The sequence below is a fragment of the Tetrao urogallus genome (assembly GCF_951394365.1).
Source record: "Tetrao urogallus genome assembly, chromosome: 4".
NCBI lineage: Eukaryota > Metazoa > Chordata > Aves > Galliformes > Phasianidae > Tetrao > Tetrao urogallus.
Window position 1 is genome coordinate 57,683,310 of NC_136817.1, and position 17,966 is coordinate 57,701,275.

The following is a 17,966-nucleotide window of genomic DNA, read 5'->3' on the forward strand; positions in this document are numbered from 1 at the left end:
ATCAGATATACAAATATTTCTGCATTGGGAAGCAATGAGTTAACTGTGGTGGATATCTTCCTTTGGCACCTAAATTCCCACTCAGTGTCTCCTTCCAGTAGGAAAACATGGAGAAATGCTAGTAAACGCTTCCACAGATTTAGTATAAATAAGGAACAACTCAATAGAGAAGTCTGTGAATTTACTATCATGTAAAAAATGTAGGCCAGAAGAGACTGGATCCAGATTATAATTATAGAAGATGGCTGATAAAATACTATCAATAGAAGTCTATAATGCACACAATTCATTTTCTGATTTTATTCCTTATTTATTTTCACTATGACACAGATGTAGTTTTTAAGGATACTCTCTCAAACTACCTCAATCGTAGCTTTTCTGGCACAGAACAGTAAAACTTACTGTTAGTGGATCAAATCCTTGAGAGAGAAGTTGAAGGTGTGCTAGTTCATGAGTCATCATAACTCTTCTTTTCTTTTCTTTCTCTCACCTTCAAATTCATCTTGCTTTTCTTTTCTTATTTCTTTCTGACATAAAGAGTACCAGAACACTGTAAGAAACCTATACTGAACTCTTGTATTACCTCTCCATACTGCTGTGATTGAGATGGGTTTTTTGATGAGGAGGTAGCTCCAGGAATTCATTAAAGATGTGACTGTTTTCATGCCCCAAAATACTTCTTTACTATTTTAAGGTGAGCAGATATGCTAAAGCACTAAAAATAAATATTTAAAAATACTTTACCTCAAAATACCAATCCATCATCACCAGCAAATGGTTAAAGAACTGTTAAAAGGTTCTTTACCTTGCATCATAGTCTGAGCAGAACCTCAGATTTACAGGCTTGTGGTTAAGAAAGATCTAGGCTGAGCTGCTACCTCAGTTGGCATCACAGGAGGGGACAGATATTTTTCAGGTTTCTTGAACTCTTGGGATGAGTGTTGCAGGTCTCAGCATAGCACAGGAGTTTCCAGTCTGTTCTTAATGAGACAGCACACTTCACGAAGGCTGTCTGATGGGTTACAAAAGCCAGGAAGAGGCTTTTGTTAACAGTGCCTCTTATACTGTTGTGGGCATGGCAATGGTTGGGTTTCTGCACAATGTTTGCAAAATGGGTGCTGTTTTCCCCACATAGAAACTCATTTCCCTTTCGAAAAACTTTTGAATCCCATCACCAGCTTGTTCTCTTGCCTTTATTGACTCTCTTTCAGGTCTTCCACTTTCCACATCTGGGCACTGGGAAGGAGCCAGCTCTGTGACTAACCAGTGCTCCATGATGTGACAGAACCCAACCACAGCTTTGGCACTTCAGGTGGAGATGCCCACTGCTTCCCTGAAAGGAGCATCAGATGGAGAAGTAAAGAAAGAACTCACAGTTGCTGGGCTCTATCAGCATTAACCAGCAGGATGATGAGATTTTCTGTTGCCCTGTGCCAGATGGCAGTGTTTTGATCGCAAGTCTGTGCTCTGTGGTTATGGCAGGACTTCATCTTCAAATAACTGCTTGGTGTTTGAAATTCAGGCACAGCCCACTTATTTGGATATTTCAAGATGCAAGTTTCAGCTAAACCCGTAAGCAGCAATTGGGTTTGAGCAATGAGGAGAGCTTTCCCCAGGTATGCAAAAGCTAGGCAGAATGATTCCCAGGTAGTTTGCTCTGTGTTGAATGAAATCCAGAGATCCTCTGCTGTAGGGCTTACACACTGCAATTTACATCTGCAAATATATATGTACTCAGTAAATACTCTGAATGCTTATGCTCCACATAAACAAAATGTCCTGTCTAAAGTCATGGTCAGTACAGAAAATTCTTCATTACCAGTGTATGATTTCAGTTTTAATTTGCAACTTAGTACTACTGAGAACTTGGTCTCTTAAGGAAAACTTATGGTCTTAAGACCAAAGATCAAATCAATTTTTTAAATTTGCGTCTTGGGCAATAACTGTACTGAAGATAAGCAATGTTTAATTAAAAAAGAAAATGCCTCCATGAACACAGAATATGTAAATATTTCAGCTGGGAGTGATATCCAGTCTTGAAGAATGTAGGGGCAGAGAGGAGAATTTCCAGGTTTAAATAATGACATAAAAGAGCAAAACAATAATCTAACATAAAAGCAGTCAGTGTCTGGGGTTTTGCTGAGCAAATACGTCCCTGTTTCATATGGAAATACACTCTTGTTACTTGAACAGGGTCAGCTGAACGTTGGTGGTCATAAGGACCTGCAGGGGATTGGATTTGAGGTTATTTTTGTTTCTAAGTAGGACAGCTTATCTTGCTGTAAGTTCACCTATTCCTCCATCAGTGGTCTCAGTGTGCTGTGTAAAGCTTCTTCACTGTCATGAAGCAGCAAAGCCTGAGAGCAATGGGGCTCATGGTATGCCTTGAATCCTGGGAGTGGTGCAGAAAACCAATCCAAAGATCATCTTCAATAGATAAGGGTTTACTCCTCCATAGCAGAAATTGAGAATAATGCAGCAAGGAGCAAGTAATACTCGGTGTTGACTACTTGCTACACAAAAAGCTTTCAATGTGTGTCTCTCCTCTAACTCAGCCACTGTTTTCAGGATGTTTTGTGACACCACAAAGCAGCTGTTCTTTACTCTTCTGACTAAGACATTTATATTCAACCCTGACATTTTAATCTAATAAAAAAAAAAAAAAAAAAAAAAAACGTATTTTACCTCCTTGCAGTATAAACAGAGAACCTCTATATAATGGGCATCTGTGGAATATGGAATTAATCCCACTAGTGCGGAAAAACCTTCATAACTCTCTTGCGGCTTCATCATTCTTTGAGTTATGAGGTCTTCCTCTCACTTGTGGGATAAAGTCCAAATCCCACAGAAGCTTATTATGTGTCCGCTATTTATTAAGACTTCATCATTTAAAACAAAACACTTAAGAAAGACACTGGGAAACATTTAAAATCAAAGAGGTTTCAGTCTGAGGAATGGTTGTTGTATTTGAAGGTTTTTCAAAGCAGAGAAGAAAAAGTTCATTTTAGTCCTGATAACCACTGAACTTGCTGCTTCTGCTTATTTTTCTTTTTTCCTTTTTCTCCATGGAGAGATTCTGAATGTTTTTCCTTTCTTTCCTACATGATTTTATAAATCTTTTAGTATCCTTGTGAAGACTTCACTTGGTTTCCTTTGCCTTGCAGACCAGTGACTGGAGCCATTAACCATGAGTGAGAGCCCTTGTTCCCTGCTCTACGTATGTAAGCATATGTATTTGCTGTACCTTGACTTGCAGAAAGTCTTTTAAATGACACCCACTGTTTTGCAGAAGTGTAACATAATACAGAATTACTAGCTGAAGATTAAATCTAGTAGTTCAGCAGTTCTAATGTTTTATTCCAGGGATATCCTGGAGTGAAGAAATTCGGAGGCACTTTTCTGCATTTCTTCTTGCTAGAAGGAAATAACTGTTATCACCTATATAATTCTCCCCTTCCCTCACATAGACATAATTAAACTGTTCTCAAAACAGTTGTGAGAAATAAGGGGACTTCATTTTACAGCTGTGTTATTCTGTATATCAGTGGTAAATCTGGGATTAGCAGCCAAAAGATGCTGGCTGCCAGCCCTCAGCTCAAGATATGGTTCCTATGGTAAAGTTAGTTGATATTGTGCACTAAAATAGGCAAATACTTTATCATGTTATGGTGAGATGAGAATGCTGAAACAGTCGTACACTAAATGTGGAACAGATCTTGCACCGTACCTCTGTATTTGTTCATACAGTTGTGGCTACTAATCCATACTCACTTTCACTGGTAGTGAGCTTAGATGGAAATCACAGTGCTGTTAAAGGGCCTTGAAGCATGATGATGGTGGACCTTTTTGCCCTTTGAAAAGTTAGAGAGCAGGCAGGTTCTGTGACTAGTGGGGAATAGAAAAGGATTGTTCTACTTCTTGGGTGACAGTGGGTATAACATTTTTTAGCTCTGCAAAAGAAAATCAGGTATATTTGGATAAATTTCAGGGGAGCAGCCAAAATTTGGGTGCATACTTAAATTCTAAATCTATTCACTTGTTCATGTGTTCTTTCACTAAATCAATTTTCTTTTCTCTGATAGAGAAAACATGATACAAATTTAAGGCAGACAGGAGAATAAAGAACAAACAGCCATATCTGCTGGCTTTTTCTAAAAAAAAGCAAAGGGCTACTTCTGACTCTTCATACCAAGAACTCAAGATGGGCCTCCTTTTCTGAGAATCCAAAAGATTTATAGTAAAAAAAATGTACAGGCAGTCAGAGGGCTTCTACTTGATGACAGATCTTTCTGCTCAGCCTTTGCTGCTGAGTGGAACTGAATTAGCACAAAATGACCCTTTTATTCTACTGTAGCACAGATTTATATTCTCAGGGACTGCCCCTCAGTATGGGTAAGTTGTCTGAACTCTTTCAAAGAACACAAGTTCTGATGTTTGAGGCTTGGTCCAGGCAAAAGGTGAGCACATGCTCACAAGCTCTATGGCTTTATGAAAGACATTTTCACTGTAAGATACTTCCAGTCTTTAAGTTCCTTTTGTTATTTTGATCAGCTTTTCAAGATCAAGGAACAAAGATCCATGTCATCATTATCTCATGATAATGGATGATGTTGTAGCCTGAACATAATTGTCCTTTTGATATAATATTTTTTTAGATGTAAAAATTTTGGAATGAAACTGGGATTACTTTTTCATTTGTACTTTAGAATTACTTTGCCACTTCAGAGAAATTAATAAATATTGTCTTTTTTTTTTTCCTTTTTTTTTTTTTAAAGTATTTATAATATTTACATTCACTTTAAAAGAAATCTGGGACTAATCTGATGACAGCGGCCTGATTTTTCCTGCTCTGTGCATAAGCTGCTCTGTAGGAAAAATTTAGATTTTGGATAAAAAGAACAGAAAAGGCAAGCAAAGTGTGGAGTGCAGAAGCAACAGGAAGTGAAAAGGTGGCAAGAGTGAAACAAGAATGTAAATCACGTTTTTTATGAGTGACCACCCGGACGACAGAGTGCAGAAGCAGATCGGATTGTTGTGAGAAATAACAATGAAGAGTGCACATGTAATAATACAAAGTGCCTAAGAGGGCTGGGGCCAGGCAGCGGCGGGGAAGGCTCTCCTGGAGCAGGGCTGGAGCGGGCTCATTGCTTACACTGCCTCCCAGCTCCCTTTTGCTCCCTCTCCCCCTCCCTTTTTGTTTCTTAAACAAGGTTGGTTTTGCTTGGGATGGTCCAAAAAAGCACCCTCTTGAACAATAAACACAAATGACTGTGGTGGTCCTGTCAGCTTTGGATCTTTGTAAAATAACCAGTGATCCACAACACTTTCTGGAATTGATTTCACAGGCTTTCCCCCTACCTTCTCACTGACAGGCTGGAAAAAATTTCCCCTACCACCATCGGTGAATGCTATTCATTTTCCCATTATTTTAAATTCTTACATGCAAGGAGTCCTAAAGAGCTATCCCTTTGAAGCAAAGGTGATTTTGCTACTGAAGGGGCAACAAATCAAACACTGTGCTCACAAACTCTTACATTTTGAAAGAACACTTCCAAATGATTAAATAGTTATGCATGGCAAGGGCTTGAAACTTTGATGATTTATTCAGACTCCATAACCTATAGTAAAGTATAAATTTTTGTTAATAGCGGCATAAATGTAACATTCTCTCCTTCTCCACCCTCCCCCATTTTTTCCTAAGTGTAGGACGTCCAAGATTTTTGGAAGAAAAAAAAGCATCTGTTTTTCTGTATGTTTGCTTTTTTTATAGACTTCATAAATCCAGCAAGCTTCTATTTGGACCACTAGGCTCTTTCAATAGAAGCATGTTTTCACTGGGATTTCCACATTCATAATTATTCCTCTCGTTTCTCTGCTGTGAGAAGACAAGCTGCTATTTCATTGCTTTGGGGAAGTTAATAATATGGTAGGCAAAACATCAGGAAAAATTATAATGAATGAACCTATACAAATTGTAGGGAAACACATGCTGCTGTTATAAAATGTTCCCATCATAAATCCTGGCAAATCACTCTGTGCACAAGTGAATAACTTTTTAACACATAAACACTCAATTAATTAAAGGTAATATACTATATATGCTCAAACTAGTGTGACACAGAAAGGACAGATTCAAATAATGGCATTCAAGATTGTGGGCCCAGTCATGTCTGCCACAGTACTCCTGAGAGGTTTGAGAATAATAACACTACAAAGTAACTTACTTCTATACCTAAAGTGAAAATAAAGTTTTCAACCTCAGTGTCCCAGTACCACAGGTTTTGCAATCATTTTAGAAATTATAGGGAAACTCCATACTTTTTTTTCCTCACCTTAATTCATAGCGCATAGTGAATATTTCCTCAGAGTCATGTAGGTCACTGCTCCCTCTTCCTCCAACCTTCATGTTTTTACAAATTGATACTCTGAAGAGTATTTCCTGTAACAATTGCTTACTTACAAGACTTTACTGCATGTATTGCATTTGTTGATACTGCTTTTTCCATCAGTGGCTGTGGTTCAGTTCCACTGAAATATTTGTGTTCATTTTGAGAACCACGTTGACCAGAATTTGCTGGAACTGTTTTAAAAATACTCTTTAAATGTTTTTATCTCCCTAAGAAAGAAAAAAAGACAAAGACAGAAAAAACAAGCAAACTTTGGAATGTTTTTAGTTTTGATGATGTTTTTGTCAAGATCAGACAGGGACTCACCAGCTGTAGAAAAATAACCAAATTGCACTCACGTAGGAATATACAAAGCAAGGTTCAGTTCCCTGTTGCAGAGCTTATTTAGTTTTCTTTTAAGTGGAAATAGCTCCTGCAGCAGCCATGGAGAGCAGCCCGCCAAAAGGTAGCTAAAAGCAGTGACTCCTACCTTATACTCAGAAATTGTTATGTTCAGATACCTGTCTTTGATGTTAAGTGACCCTGCTGTATGATTGGGTAAGTCTCCCTATACTTTATAAAAAATAAATAGATGTTTATTATAAAATGGGGATTTAAAAATTTTTTTTTCAAAGGTTTCTGAGGTCAAGAAAGTTTTTTCCAATCAGATTTAAGCTGCATATTTATATCATGTCCAGACCTTGCATTTATTGCATGTGACAGAGGTTTTGTATGGCCGGTGTAATTCCGAGTGAAGGAGAATTAACATTTTTACTCCTGCTCACCAGTGGGTTTTTTTTTGTTTTTTGTTTTTTGTTTTTTGTTTTTGTAGTTCTTATATAATTTGAGTAGTTATATGTTGATATTCTTTCATATCACTTCCGTGATTCCTAGATTTAATTAGAAGCAAAAATTCCACAACATGAGACAATAGAGCAAGTATTTGAAAATGAAATTAAACAAAATAGTAAAAATGAGAAGATATTTCAATCTAAGTCTGTTCTACACCTCCCCAAGGTAACAGAGAATAACAGCTGGAATTGATAATGGGGGCTATTTTGAGTGTAATCACTCATTTGGAATTTATATAGCACACCTAAGAGTTCTGCCTGAGCACCAAACCAGGATGAGTACGATGTTTTCAACCCCCCAAGAATAAAACATTAGGAGTTCACTGTAAGCAGGGGTCAGTTCTAGAAAGTTGAAGTCACAAGCTGGATATGGGAGCCCCTTGGTGAGGTCATTCAAGTTGAGTAGGCCTGTGAGATAGGCTGAAAAATGAAGATTTGTCCACTCCAACTGATGTTTCTCCAATTGATAGTAGCCCCTTCAAAACATCATTTGTGAGGGCTTCTTATTTTACTCAGGACATATTAGTATTTTTTATCACCACTGGGAAGTCTCATGCTACAAACACCACTAATGTCTTCCCCAGCATCACAAGAAATCAAAGGTGAATCCCTGGTCATCCTACAATAGGGGTGAAATTTGACCACCTATTAATGACCTTAATAGGCCACACTTAATATTCTCTTTTTAATTTGAGTGTATGCAGGGTAGTTTGTAGTCCATCTAGATTGATAAAGATAGGGGTCCCCCAGGTGTATAAGGGAAAAATAACAATAATGGATACATACCTGCTGGCCTTAGTAAGCATGATTATAGATTAGAAATTTTCTTACTAAATTACTGGCAGAGATATTTTAGAGCCTAAAATGAATCCATATGCTTGGCCAAAGCTACTTTAAAAGATTCACAAGCATTTAGGCCATTTAAAGGCATGTTGGTTGCTATAAAAATTTATCCTGTTAAACTTTATCCTTCACTTAAGATATTTGAAGTCTAGTTGTAGAATTTATGTCTTCCATTACTCTGCACTTATTCATCATATTTCATAATTGTTCTCTCAAGAGCATCTGTTTTTACCCCTGAAAGTGATCTTACACAGGTATGTAACCAAATGACGCCTATTTTCATACCAATTTTAACACTTTTTTCCCCCAAAGAATCCTTAAATGAAAAGCATGCTGATGTTGACAGTAGCCACTAACAAATTCATAGGGTAGGAAGTGAATAAGAATTTATCCACTCTAGAATTTTTCAGCTGGTGACTACCTGCTCCTCTGGGAATTTTAATCCACTGTCTCCTTTTTAAACTTTGGCTTTCCCAGTGCCCTATATTCATAATTTTTTTTTTTTTTTTTTATGTTGTTATGTGAAACTTGATAATTAATGAGTTGCTGGTGACATTCTACTTTGCATATGACAATAATTTTTGTAATGTTCATTTACTTTGTCCTTGTCCTACAAAAAAATGAATGGACAGTCTTTTTTAAAGACTTTTATTGAAAAATTCAGGCCTAGCAAATTCATGTTAAAATAGTTTCTAAAATATGCCAAAGAAGTACTACTAGAAAATCAAAATGAAAATTACTGTCTAATCTTTTCTTCAAAACTTATCTATTTCTTATGAAAGTGAGTGTTTGATAGAATATTTATGTATTTACTTTTTACGACGAGTCCAAACCAGCAACATTTTTGAGCTTATTGTAAGGTGTACTGGTGGCACTTGCTTCACCTTTTTGAAATCTGCTATTTAAAAGGTAGACGTCAGCTACTTTTTGAATAGTATTAAACAGCATTATGCAGCCATTCAAAAAGGAAAGAGAAAATGTGATGCTCAAGCCAGTAAGACATAAATCTGTGAAATAAAGCATGTAGGTTGCTCTGAAAGCAATGCTTTCTATTTACTTCCACGGAAACTACAACAGATACAAAGAGCACACTAACAATTTGCTCTATTGATAGAGCAAACTCTCAGCTACAAAACGCTATTTTTTTTCAACACAGTCAGCACAGTTAGCTATACATTTTCACCAGGGATGAATAAGGGCCTGCATACCACTCTCATAAAAATCTGCCCCAATGGAGGTGATCCATGGTTTCACAGCTGCTATGGTGGAATTGTTGCTCAGAAAATAACCACACAGTATATTTTTCATCGACCTGAACAGAAGTCTGAAGGTAGTAGATACGGTATGACAGACCAGCCAAAATTTGCAGGGTTCTCTGTGGTCTTCAAACCGGCACAGGGCCTGGCATTATCATGTTGAAATAGAAAGTTTATCTTCTCCTTCCCAGGTAGCCAAGAAGGCCATTGGCATCCTGGCTTGTATAAGTAATAGTGGTGCCAGCAGGAGCAGGGACTTGGTCATCCTCCTGCATGCAGCTCTGATGAAGCACAGTACCTTGAATAATGGGCTCAGTTCTGAGCCCCTCATTTCAAGAAAGATGTTGAGGCCTTAGAGCATGTCCAGGTGATGAAGCTGGTGAGGGGCCTGAAGCAGAAGCCTTATGAGGAGCGGCTGAGCAAACTGATATTGTTTAGTCTGGAGGGAGCTCAGGGAAGACCTTATGGCTCTCAATAACTATTTTAAAGTAGGCTTTCAGAAGGGGGGTCAGCCTCTTCTCCTGCGTAACCAGCAATGGGATTAGAGGGAGTGGCCTCAAGTTGCTTCAGGAGTGGCTCAGGTTTGATATTAGGAAGAATTTCTTCTCTGAAACAGTGGTCAGGCACTGGAATGGGCTGCCCAGGTTGGTGGTTGAGTCACCATCCCTGGCGGTGTTCAAGAAATGTTTAGGTTTTGTATGTAATAAGGGAAATAGTTTACTGGAGTTATATTGGTACTAGGTAAACAGTTTGACTGGATGACCTTGGAAGTCTTTTCCAACTTTGGTGATTCTATGATTCTGTGATTCTTCACTGGCCTAACTCTGGAATTTTGAGCCTTCAGTATTGTTAGAGTCATGTTGGAGGGCAGAGTTGAAGGTTTTTCCAGGTTCCAGGAAATCCAGAAGGATCACTCCTTTCCTATCCCAAAAGGCTGCACATGACTATGCCAGTTGAGACTTGCATCTTGAACTTTTAATTTGATGAGGAATTAACGTGTTGCCACTTCATGGATTGCCATTTTGATTCCAGCTTGTAGTAGCAACACCGCATCTTGTCACAAATAATAATGCAATCCAAGAAGCTGTCACCTTCAACCTCATACTGGTTCAATGAATCCTGAAAAACCTCCATACAGTGTTCTTTCAGTTCCTGTGAGGGACTCACCTGGCATAAGCTTTCCAGTCTCCTAATGTTGCCACCATCATTTCCCATGCATTGAAGCCAATATTCAGCTGTTTATGCAGTTCCCTGGTCATAATACATTGTTTTGCATGGATGAGCTGGTTGAGATGTTCTTCATTTTGTGGTGTGACAGCTGTGTGTGGCCATCCAGAAAGTGGCTTGTTTTTCATGTTTCTGTCACCGCTGCTGAAATGCACTGCCCACAGCTTCACTGTGCTCAGATTCACTATTTAGTTTCCATACATGGTCAGCAGACACTGATGAATGTCAGTGGGTGGCTCTGAGAGAAATGGAGAAATTCAGTGACACACCTTTGCTTCATACACACTTCCGTGTGTATGGTAACTGTTGATCCATGGCCTGAACTACTGATTGAGCACCTGGGGAAAGGACCCTATCAGCCCTAGGAGCACAAGTGAAGGCCATTCAGCTGTGTGATCAGAAGGGGTGGAGCCTGGCTATCTCTCTTAGATCTCATTTAAGGCTAAGACTGCTACCTGCATAAGGTTCTTTGGTTGGAGATCCCTCTCTTGTGGAGTTTTCTCTGTGAGTCTGGATCTTCAGAGATGGGTGAGCACTTTTTTCTTTCTTTTTTTTTTTTTTTTTTTTTTGTCATGCCTTTCTATTTGTGATAGCCCCTTTGTTATTACACCTTCTGTATTGCTATTCCACCACACTGATCTTTTTGATTGTCACATTATGTCGGGAGACATTTTGTCAGACTGTTCCTATGCTCCCATCTGTTGCATGGCAACAAAATGTAATGAGATATTCATGGGAGCATTCATCCTCCACTGTTATTGTACCAACATCTGCCTCTGACACTGTGGGCCAACATAATAAAATAGAGGGCATTACTTTTGGAACAGCTTTCATAACTGTGAGAATTTTAGGTAGGTGGGGTATGATTATTTGTTTTGAATTTACTTAAGCTTTCTGTTCGATCATCAGGTCAGTGTATGTGTGTAAATATATGTATATAAGTGTCTTGTTCGGTGGTAAATTGTAGTCCTGTGTTGTAGTCCTGTGTAGTTATACTCTGAGCAGTAAGTACCTGTGTGTACCTGGCTTTGGGCAGCTGCTGAAGCAACAAACACTACCTGCACGTGCATTCACACAGATAAGAACAGAAAAGAAAAAGAAGACAAGCCATTCAATGGGGAGTAAATGTGACTGGAATTGTCCAAATGCACGTATTTGTCAACTAGGAACCAGCCCTGTTTCTCCCCTTGAAAAAACCTCCTAGTGGAGGAGATGGCTTTACTATGGATTTGTGAGACAAAAGCTTCAATGGAAAATAAAATCTGGCTTCTGCTGTCAGGGCTGTGGCTCTTTCCGCTTATCCACTGGTGTGACCTTACTGGGAGAGGACTTGAGATTTGCTGGGTCGATGAAATGCATGGTTCCTCCTTGCTGCCTATCCAATCCTCAGAGACTACCTGCCCCTCCACCCAGCCCCAAGCAGTAACGCCCACAGGGATGATGCATTTAGGCAACCCCCGTGCCAATGACCAGACATTGGAAATTTAGCTGTTCCATGTAGGATCTTACTGTGGTCTTTCCTGCCACAAAAGATCAGACTGAACTGGGGGCTGACATTATCCAGAGCTGGAATAAAACGTTTTAGCAATAAAATCTTCCTGCAGAATATATATAAATACCATTGGAAATCCCTCCTCTGGGTGCTGTAACATATTCATCTACCCCAGATGAATGGTCAGGGAAGTATTTCCTCATTCTGCACTTCAAATCTCCATGATGCACACAGATATGATACTGATGGGCAATGTCTCAAATTCTTTTGCCTTGTCCTCTCCTATGAACATTTCAGAGAAAAGATTCTGTGATACATAACTGTTCTGTAAGTTTTCAGAGTGCAAACTAACAAAAAAATATTGCATGTGCCCATATAGTGGCATAATGAATGTAATAAGGAAGGAGATGCACATTGCGTGATTTCCAAACATCAGTAGTGTAGCCACAAGAATATAATACATCAAAACATAACAGTTCCGTTGAAAGCAAGTTTTCTTTTTACAATGACTTGAACTGCTTTCTTTTTACAGTTTCCAGTTGTTTCCAAAAGCAAATTTTTCCTTATTTAGTGCCTCCAAATTTCATTGAGATGCTTGGATGAATTGTCCTATGTAAGTGCCAAAGATTATTTTATTCACTGAACTTCAAAACATTGGAAATGTCTCATCTACTTATGTAGTGGCTTCAATTTGGGTTATCACTAAGAAATTCTTATGTAGCTTGGGGAGAAGGGCTTTTTGGATTGGATCAGGTATTATATGTGCTGCAGAGTGTTATAGAAATATTGAACCTGATACGATATTGTGTCACAGAAAAAGGTGTGTGCACATAAGCAAATGCTAGTTACACCTATATTAAATAGTGCTAAGGAACTTCCTGGGTACTGGAACATCTATACAGCTAAATTGTTGGAATGCTCTCTGAACCCAAGGTTCAATCCTGGCGTCAATCTGAAATGTAGCAAAGATCTATGACTAGCAGGAAGTTTGCATCTGATCACCTTTTATTCACAGGTTAAAAATTTTAGCAGTAGTCTCGTGCATATTTGGTGTAGATACAATCCTTATATAAGCCTGCCTATTGGCTTCAGTGTTGGTTAGAAACCAAAACTTGGAAGAAAGTATTTCACTTCTTACAGTCTTTGAGACAATCAACACCTGCCTTCTCTTTGTTGAAGTTACCTGTGGTAACTGAGGAGTAGAATATGTCTGACTTATTGCAGTATTTATCTAAAGAGAGTTGATATTGTTTGTGTGCATGTTTAAAAGTAATACTATCCCGTAGTCCAAGATTAATTCTGATAGTTGTATGTATAGTGGGTAAATTAGGTAATGTATGCATGGTATTAACATGTACTGACATTTGTTTTATAAAAGTATTCCAACACAACATACAATGTGGTTGGTGTATGTGGGTAGTCTTAAAGCCAGAAAAAAACATTTATCTCCAAATGCTAACATTTAGGTGCTGATATTTATCTATTTAATTTTAAGAAAAGTAAATACTTTGAGGAAAAAGGATGAAAGTCCAATTTTTTGTAGTAAAACATGGTTTCATCATAAGCTAAAGCTTTTAGTAATGTTTTGCTTGTCATCCAATATTGCAGATTGGTGGTTATAATAATAATTAAATGCTTTATTGATTTACATCTAATCTCTATGAAATTTAGCAGTGGTGACAGTAAGGATCTTTTTGAACAAAGGAAAACAAACAACAAGATCCACGTAGGTACTTGGGGTGAAATTCTGGTCTCATGGAAGTAAATAGTAAAACTCCTGTTGACTCCAATGGGGTTAGGATCTCTTCCCCTTTCCCTCCACCCCTAGTGTGTAACCACAGCTGTGCTTTTGCTAAGCAGCATGCAAGAACAACTTATGAATCACATCTGGTGACCCTGTTTGGCATCACAGCAGAGAAAACATCAGTAATATTAACCTCTTTGGTACATAAATTAAAACAAAGAGACTTTTGGGCCCCCTGGATAATGCAAAAACTATGGGAAAGAAAATAAGAAGAGAAAAAAAAAAGTTTTAGAAGAACTTAAAAACAAAGCCACAGTAATACTGAGAGAGAAAAGCTGCTGAAGCCTTGAAATTGCAAGATTTAAGAATAAACACATTTTTCTTTCTCTTTTAGATTCAGTTGCCAATGTAACTTGATGAATTTCGTTGGTTTGTTTCCACTTGTTCTCACTGACGCAAGCTGGCAATAGTCTTTGTAGAATTTCAGGCTCTCTTGAGTCACTGTCTTGATCTTCAGTCAAAACCTCTTCGTTTTCCAAGAACCTCTTAATTTTCCATTTCCTCTTTGGCAAAGCTTAAAACCATGTCCAAAAGCAGTATTAGCATTTTTTCACCTGAGACGTTGGAATTTCCACCATCACTAGGCTTATTTCCCTTTTCTGTCTTTGCAAACTATCTTGTAAGAAAAGTTAATACCTAGTCCTCCACAATTTTTCTTTTACGGGTGTGTGTGTATATTTTAGTCTGAGGAGGAATTTCACAGTCTGAAGTTTAAATCATAGCTATCTATATCCTGGGCTGAATGAGCCTTTTGGATATAAACATTCCCCAAACAAGGCATTTGTTATCAGAATCTAGAATGCAGCACTGTACTTTCTCACCACCTAGGCATTTAACAGTAGCATTAAAGAGACAAATTCCTGCATTTTAACCCTGATATAAAGCCTTAGGCTAGTTATTTAACTTATATGACTTCTTAAATGTGGTGAATTTTAGAGGAGATTCTGAATCTAAGAACTACAAAGAGCATTATGGAACATTATATATAAGCATACGTTAGCCTACTTCTCCTGATCTCATTTATCCTTTTTAAACAAATTACACCAGGCTCCAGAATATGTTAATCATATCCGAGGGATGAAACAGTCTGATTTAGCTCATCTGCCAAGCTATGTGAAGTCACAGGGCTGAAATGTACAGGAGAGTCATCTTCGACTAGATTCTCTGTAAATTCTGAATGGCTGCACATCAGCATGTTGGATGTGTTTGGTTGAAGTCTAGCTCCTCTTTCAGTCACTTCTTTTGAAAAATGCCATCTCTGCCATTGTTTGTGAGCACCAGGGTGCCCTCTAATGGGTCCAGGGCTGCTTTCCCAAAGATATCAAAGTCCCACCAAAATAAAATACTTAAAAACAATTCTTCAATACAGGAATATTTAATTACAGTAATAATCCTTAATAATTTTGTGTAAGTCCAGGAAAGCAATTAAAAAGTGTAATGACAGTTATGTTCCAAGTGTACAATGAATAACTTTTGGTGGTTTTAGAATCATGGAATTATAGAATCGTTATGTTTGGAAAAGACCGCTGAGATCATCTAGTCCAACCATCAACACATCACCACTATCCCCCACTAGTCATGTCCCTCAATGCCACGTGCTAACATGTTTTTGCATGCTAACATATTTTTGTGAGATAAAAGAAAGAAAAGGCAGTTGTGATCAACAAATGAAACTTGAAATTAAAACACATGTCTAGAAGGGTTAGTAGGAGTTGTCTGTATGAATGGCATTTCCTGTCAGTATAAGTACTCAGTACTGGGATATCTGTCAACAGGGAGCACAATTGCTTATTATAATGAAGTTATAACACCATTCCATAATAATGCAGAGGAACTGAGTGAATGCAGAAGTCAGTGCAGAGAGAACAAAGAAAATACATGCAGAAAAAAAAATGCTTATATGAATAGTACTGTAGCTCACAAGTCAGTGACTATTCAGTCATTAAAATAATATTGAGCAATGCTGTTGTAGAACTTCACACCAAAATTATATTTTTCCCCAACATTTTGAAACCTTTTGTCTGCAGAGAATTTTGATGTTGGAACTCAGTTCAGTTTTAAAGCACATTGTAGTTTTATTAAGCTATGACAATTTCCCATTGTGGAAAAAAATGTACTATTAATATTGGAGTGTAAGGTATCAGTGGGCAAAAATAGGGCAACCAAGGCTAATAAATGGTTGTAATGGGATATTTCAACTATCTGCACTGAAATTCATCCTTTACAGTGGGAGATTTAGAGAAAGGGCAGTTTGACCTCTCAAACTATATTTTTACAGCAGTCAGTTCTACAGCACACATGAGGGAAAGTTACTCTGTCCTCTGTAATATACAAGTGTTGGTTCAAGAAGTAACTATTGCTGAACCATTAATTAATGGTGACCACAGCATAATTAAGTTCAACATTCTCAAGGGAGTGATTGAAGCAAATACAGGACTGTGACACTAAACTTTTGATAATGAATTTTTTTTTTTCAAGGGGTAAGTTAGTTAGAAAACCCTAAAGTCAAAAGTGAGGAAATTAAAATCCTTACACTCAGCATGGAGGCTTCTTAGGCATCCCAGGAGTCACAGAGGAATGAATGCACCTTAACAAAATGAAAATAGAAAGCCAATTAAAAACTGGTATAGTTAGATTGCAAAGTTCAAGATGTTATTTAAGACAAAATGGTAGCCTTTAGAAAATAGTAATCTAGTCTGACTGAAAGAAAGGAGCAAATATTATGGAAAATGGGAATTAGAGATGTAAAACATAAGGCATATAGAGTAAGAAGTAACAGACAAAACCAAAAATATAAACAATATATTTGTATGGATCTTGGTTTGGAATAGTGTGAGAAAATAGGTTGATGCATTTTTGTGTTGCTGGGAAGATATGGATAACACATCTCAGAGAAAAACAATATTTGTATTAGGGATCTTCTCAAATTTGGCTAAAATGTGTATAAAAGTTTTTAATAAAAGGAATTCACTGTTCATACAGTAAACTGATAAACAGAAAGGCACTAGAAGAAACAGAGTTCAAAGCGGCAAAGGCAAGCATTGCTGTTGGACATTGATGAAGTATGGGTCTACTGAAGGTTTACCATTTCCCCTCAAACTCTACTTATACCTATGAGTGATTTAGTATTGGCTTGAATGGAGCAGGATCTTACCTACAGACTCTAATTAGACTAAAACCCACACGTTATGCTGGTCACATCTGTTGGCCTCCTGTTAGAATCCTATTAGCATTTGCTTTTAAACAGGGCTATCTATGATTAGGAATGTAGGCACTGAGAGAGAAACCTCCTCTAATGATACCTGTTGTGCCTTATGTGTAATCTGAAACAAAAAATGAGTGGCATCACGGTATTTTTATCATCTTATTTACTCCAAGGCCTCACTTACATTCTGCAAATGATGATCTTTGCAGAAGATCAGATTATCATGCGTTATCAGGTATCTTTGATATTTCTAAACAAATCTAGACTTCCCCTCAGTTGGTACCTTCTGAGCTATTTTGACAAAATTAACACTGGGATCGGAATTCAGATGTAAATGTTCAGACATTTCACCATAGCTTCGTTAAACAAGTCTAATCACAGAAGGAATATTCACTGAGGAGTGCATGATTATGTTCCAGTGTGACTGAAAGCCAAGCCCCACATTTTGTACGCTGATTTCTGAGATGATCTATAAAGTAAGCAACATTTCATTCTCCATTGTATAGAATAGAGTCATAGCAAATCTGACTTTACAGACACAATCTGACTTTGCAGAAAAAGAAACAAAACCCAGAGAGAATGTATGTGACTGTTTTTAATGACTTATGCATTTCTAGAATTATTTTCCAGAAAAACATAATGTCCTAAAGGAAATATGCAGTTCATGGTGTTGATGGAAAGGGCTCACTAGCACTTCGTTTCATTGTGACTAGCATAACTCACTTAAGGCTTTGCTTTTCATGAATAATTCTGTCAATTCAAAATCACATCAGCAATAATGCTTTATACCAATCCATAATATTCTTTTTTGTTTACATACATGCATTATGTGTATACAGCTCCTATCCTGACAATAAACTGCCAGATGAGGGATCCATTTATCTTGCACCTTGATGTCTTCC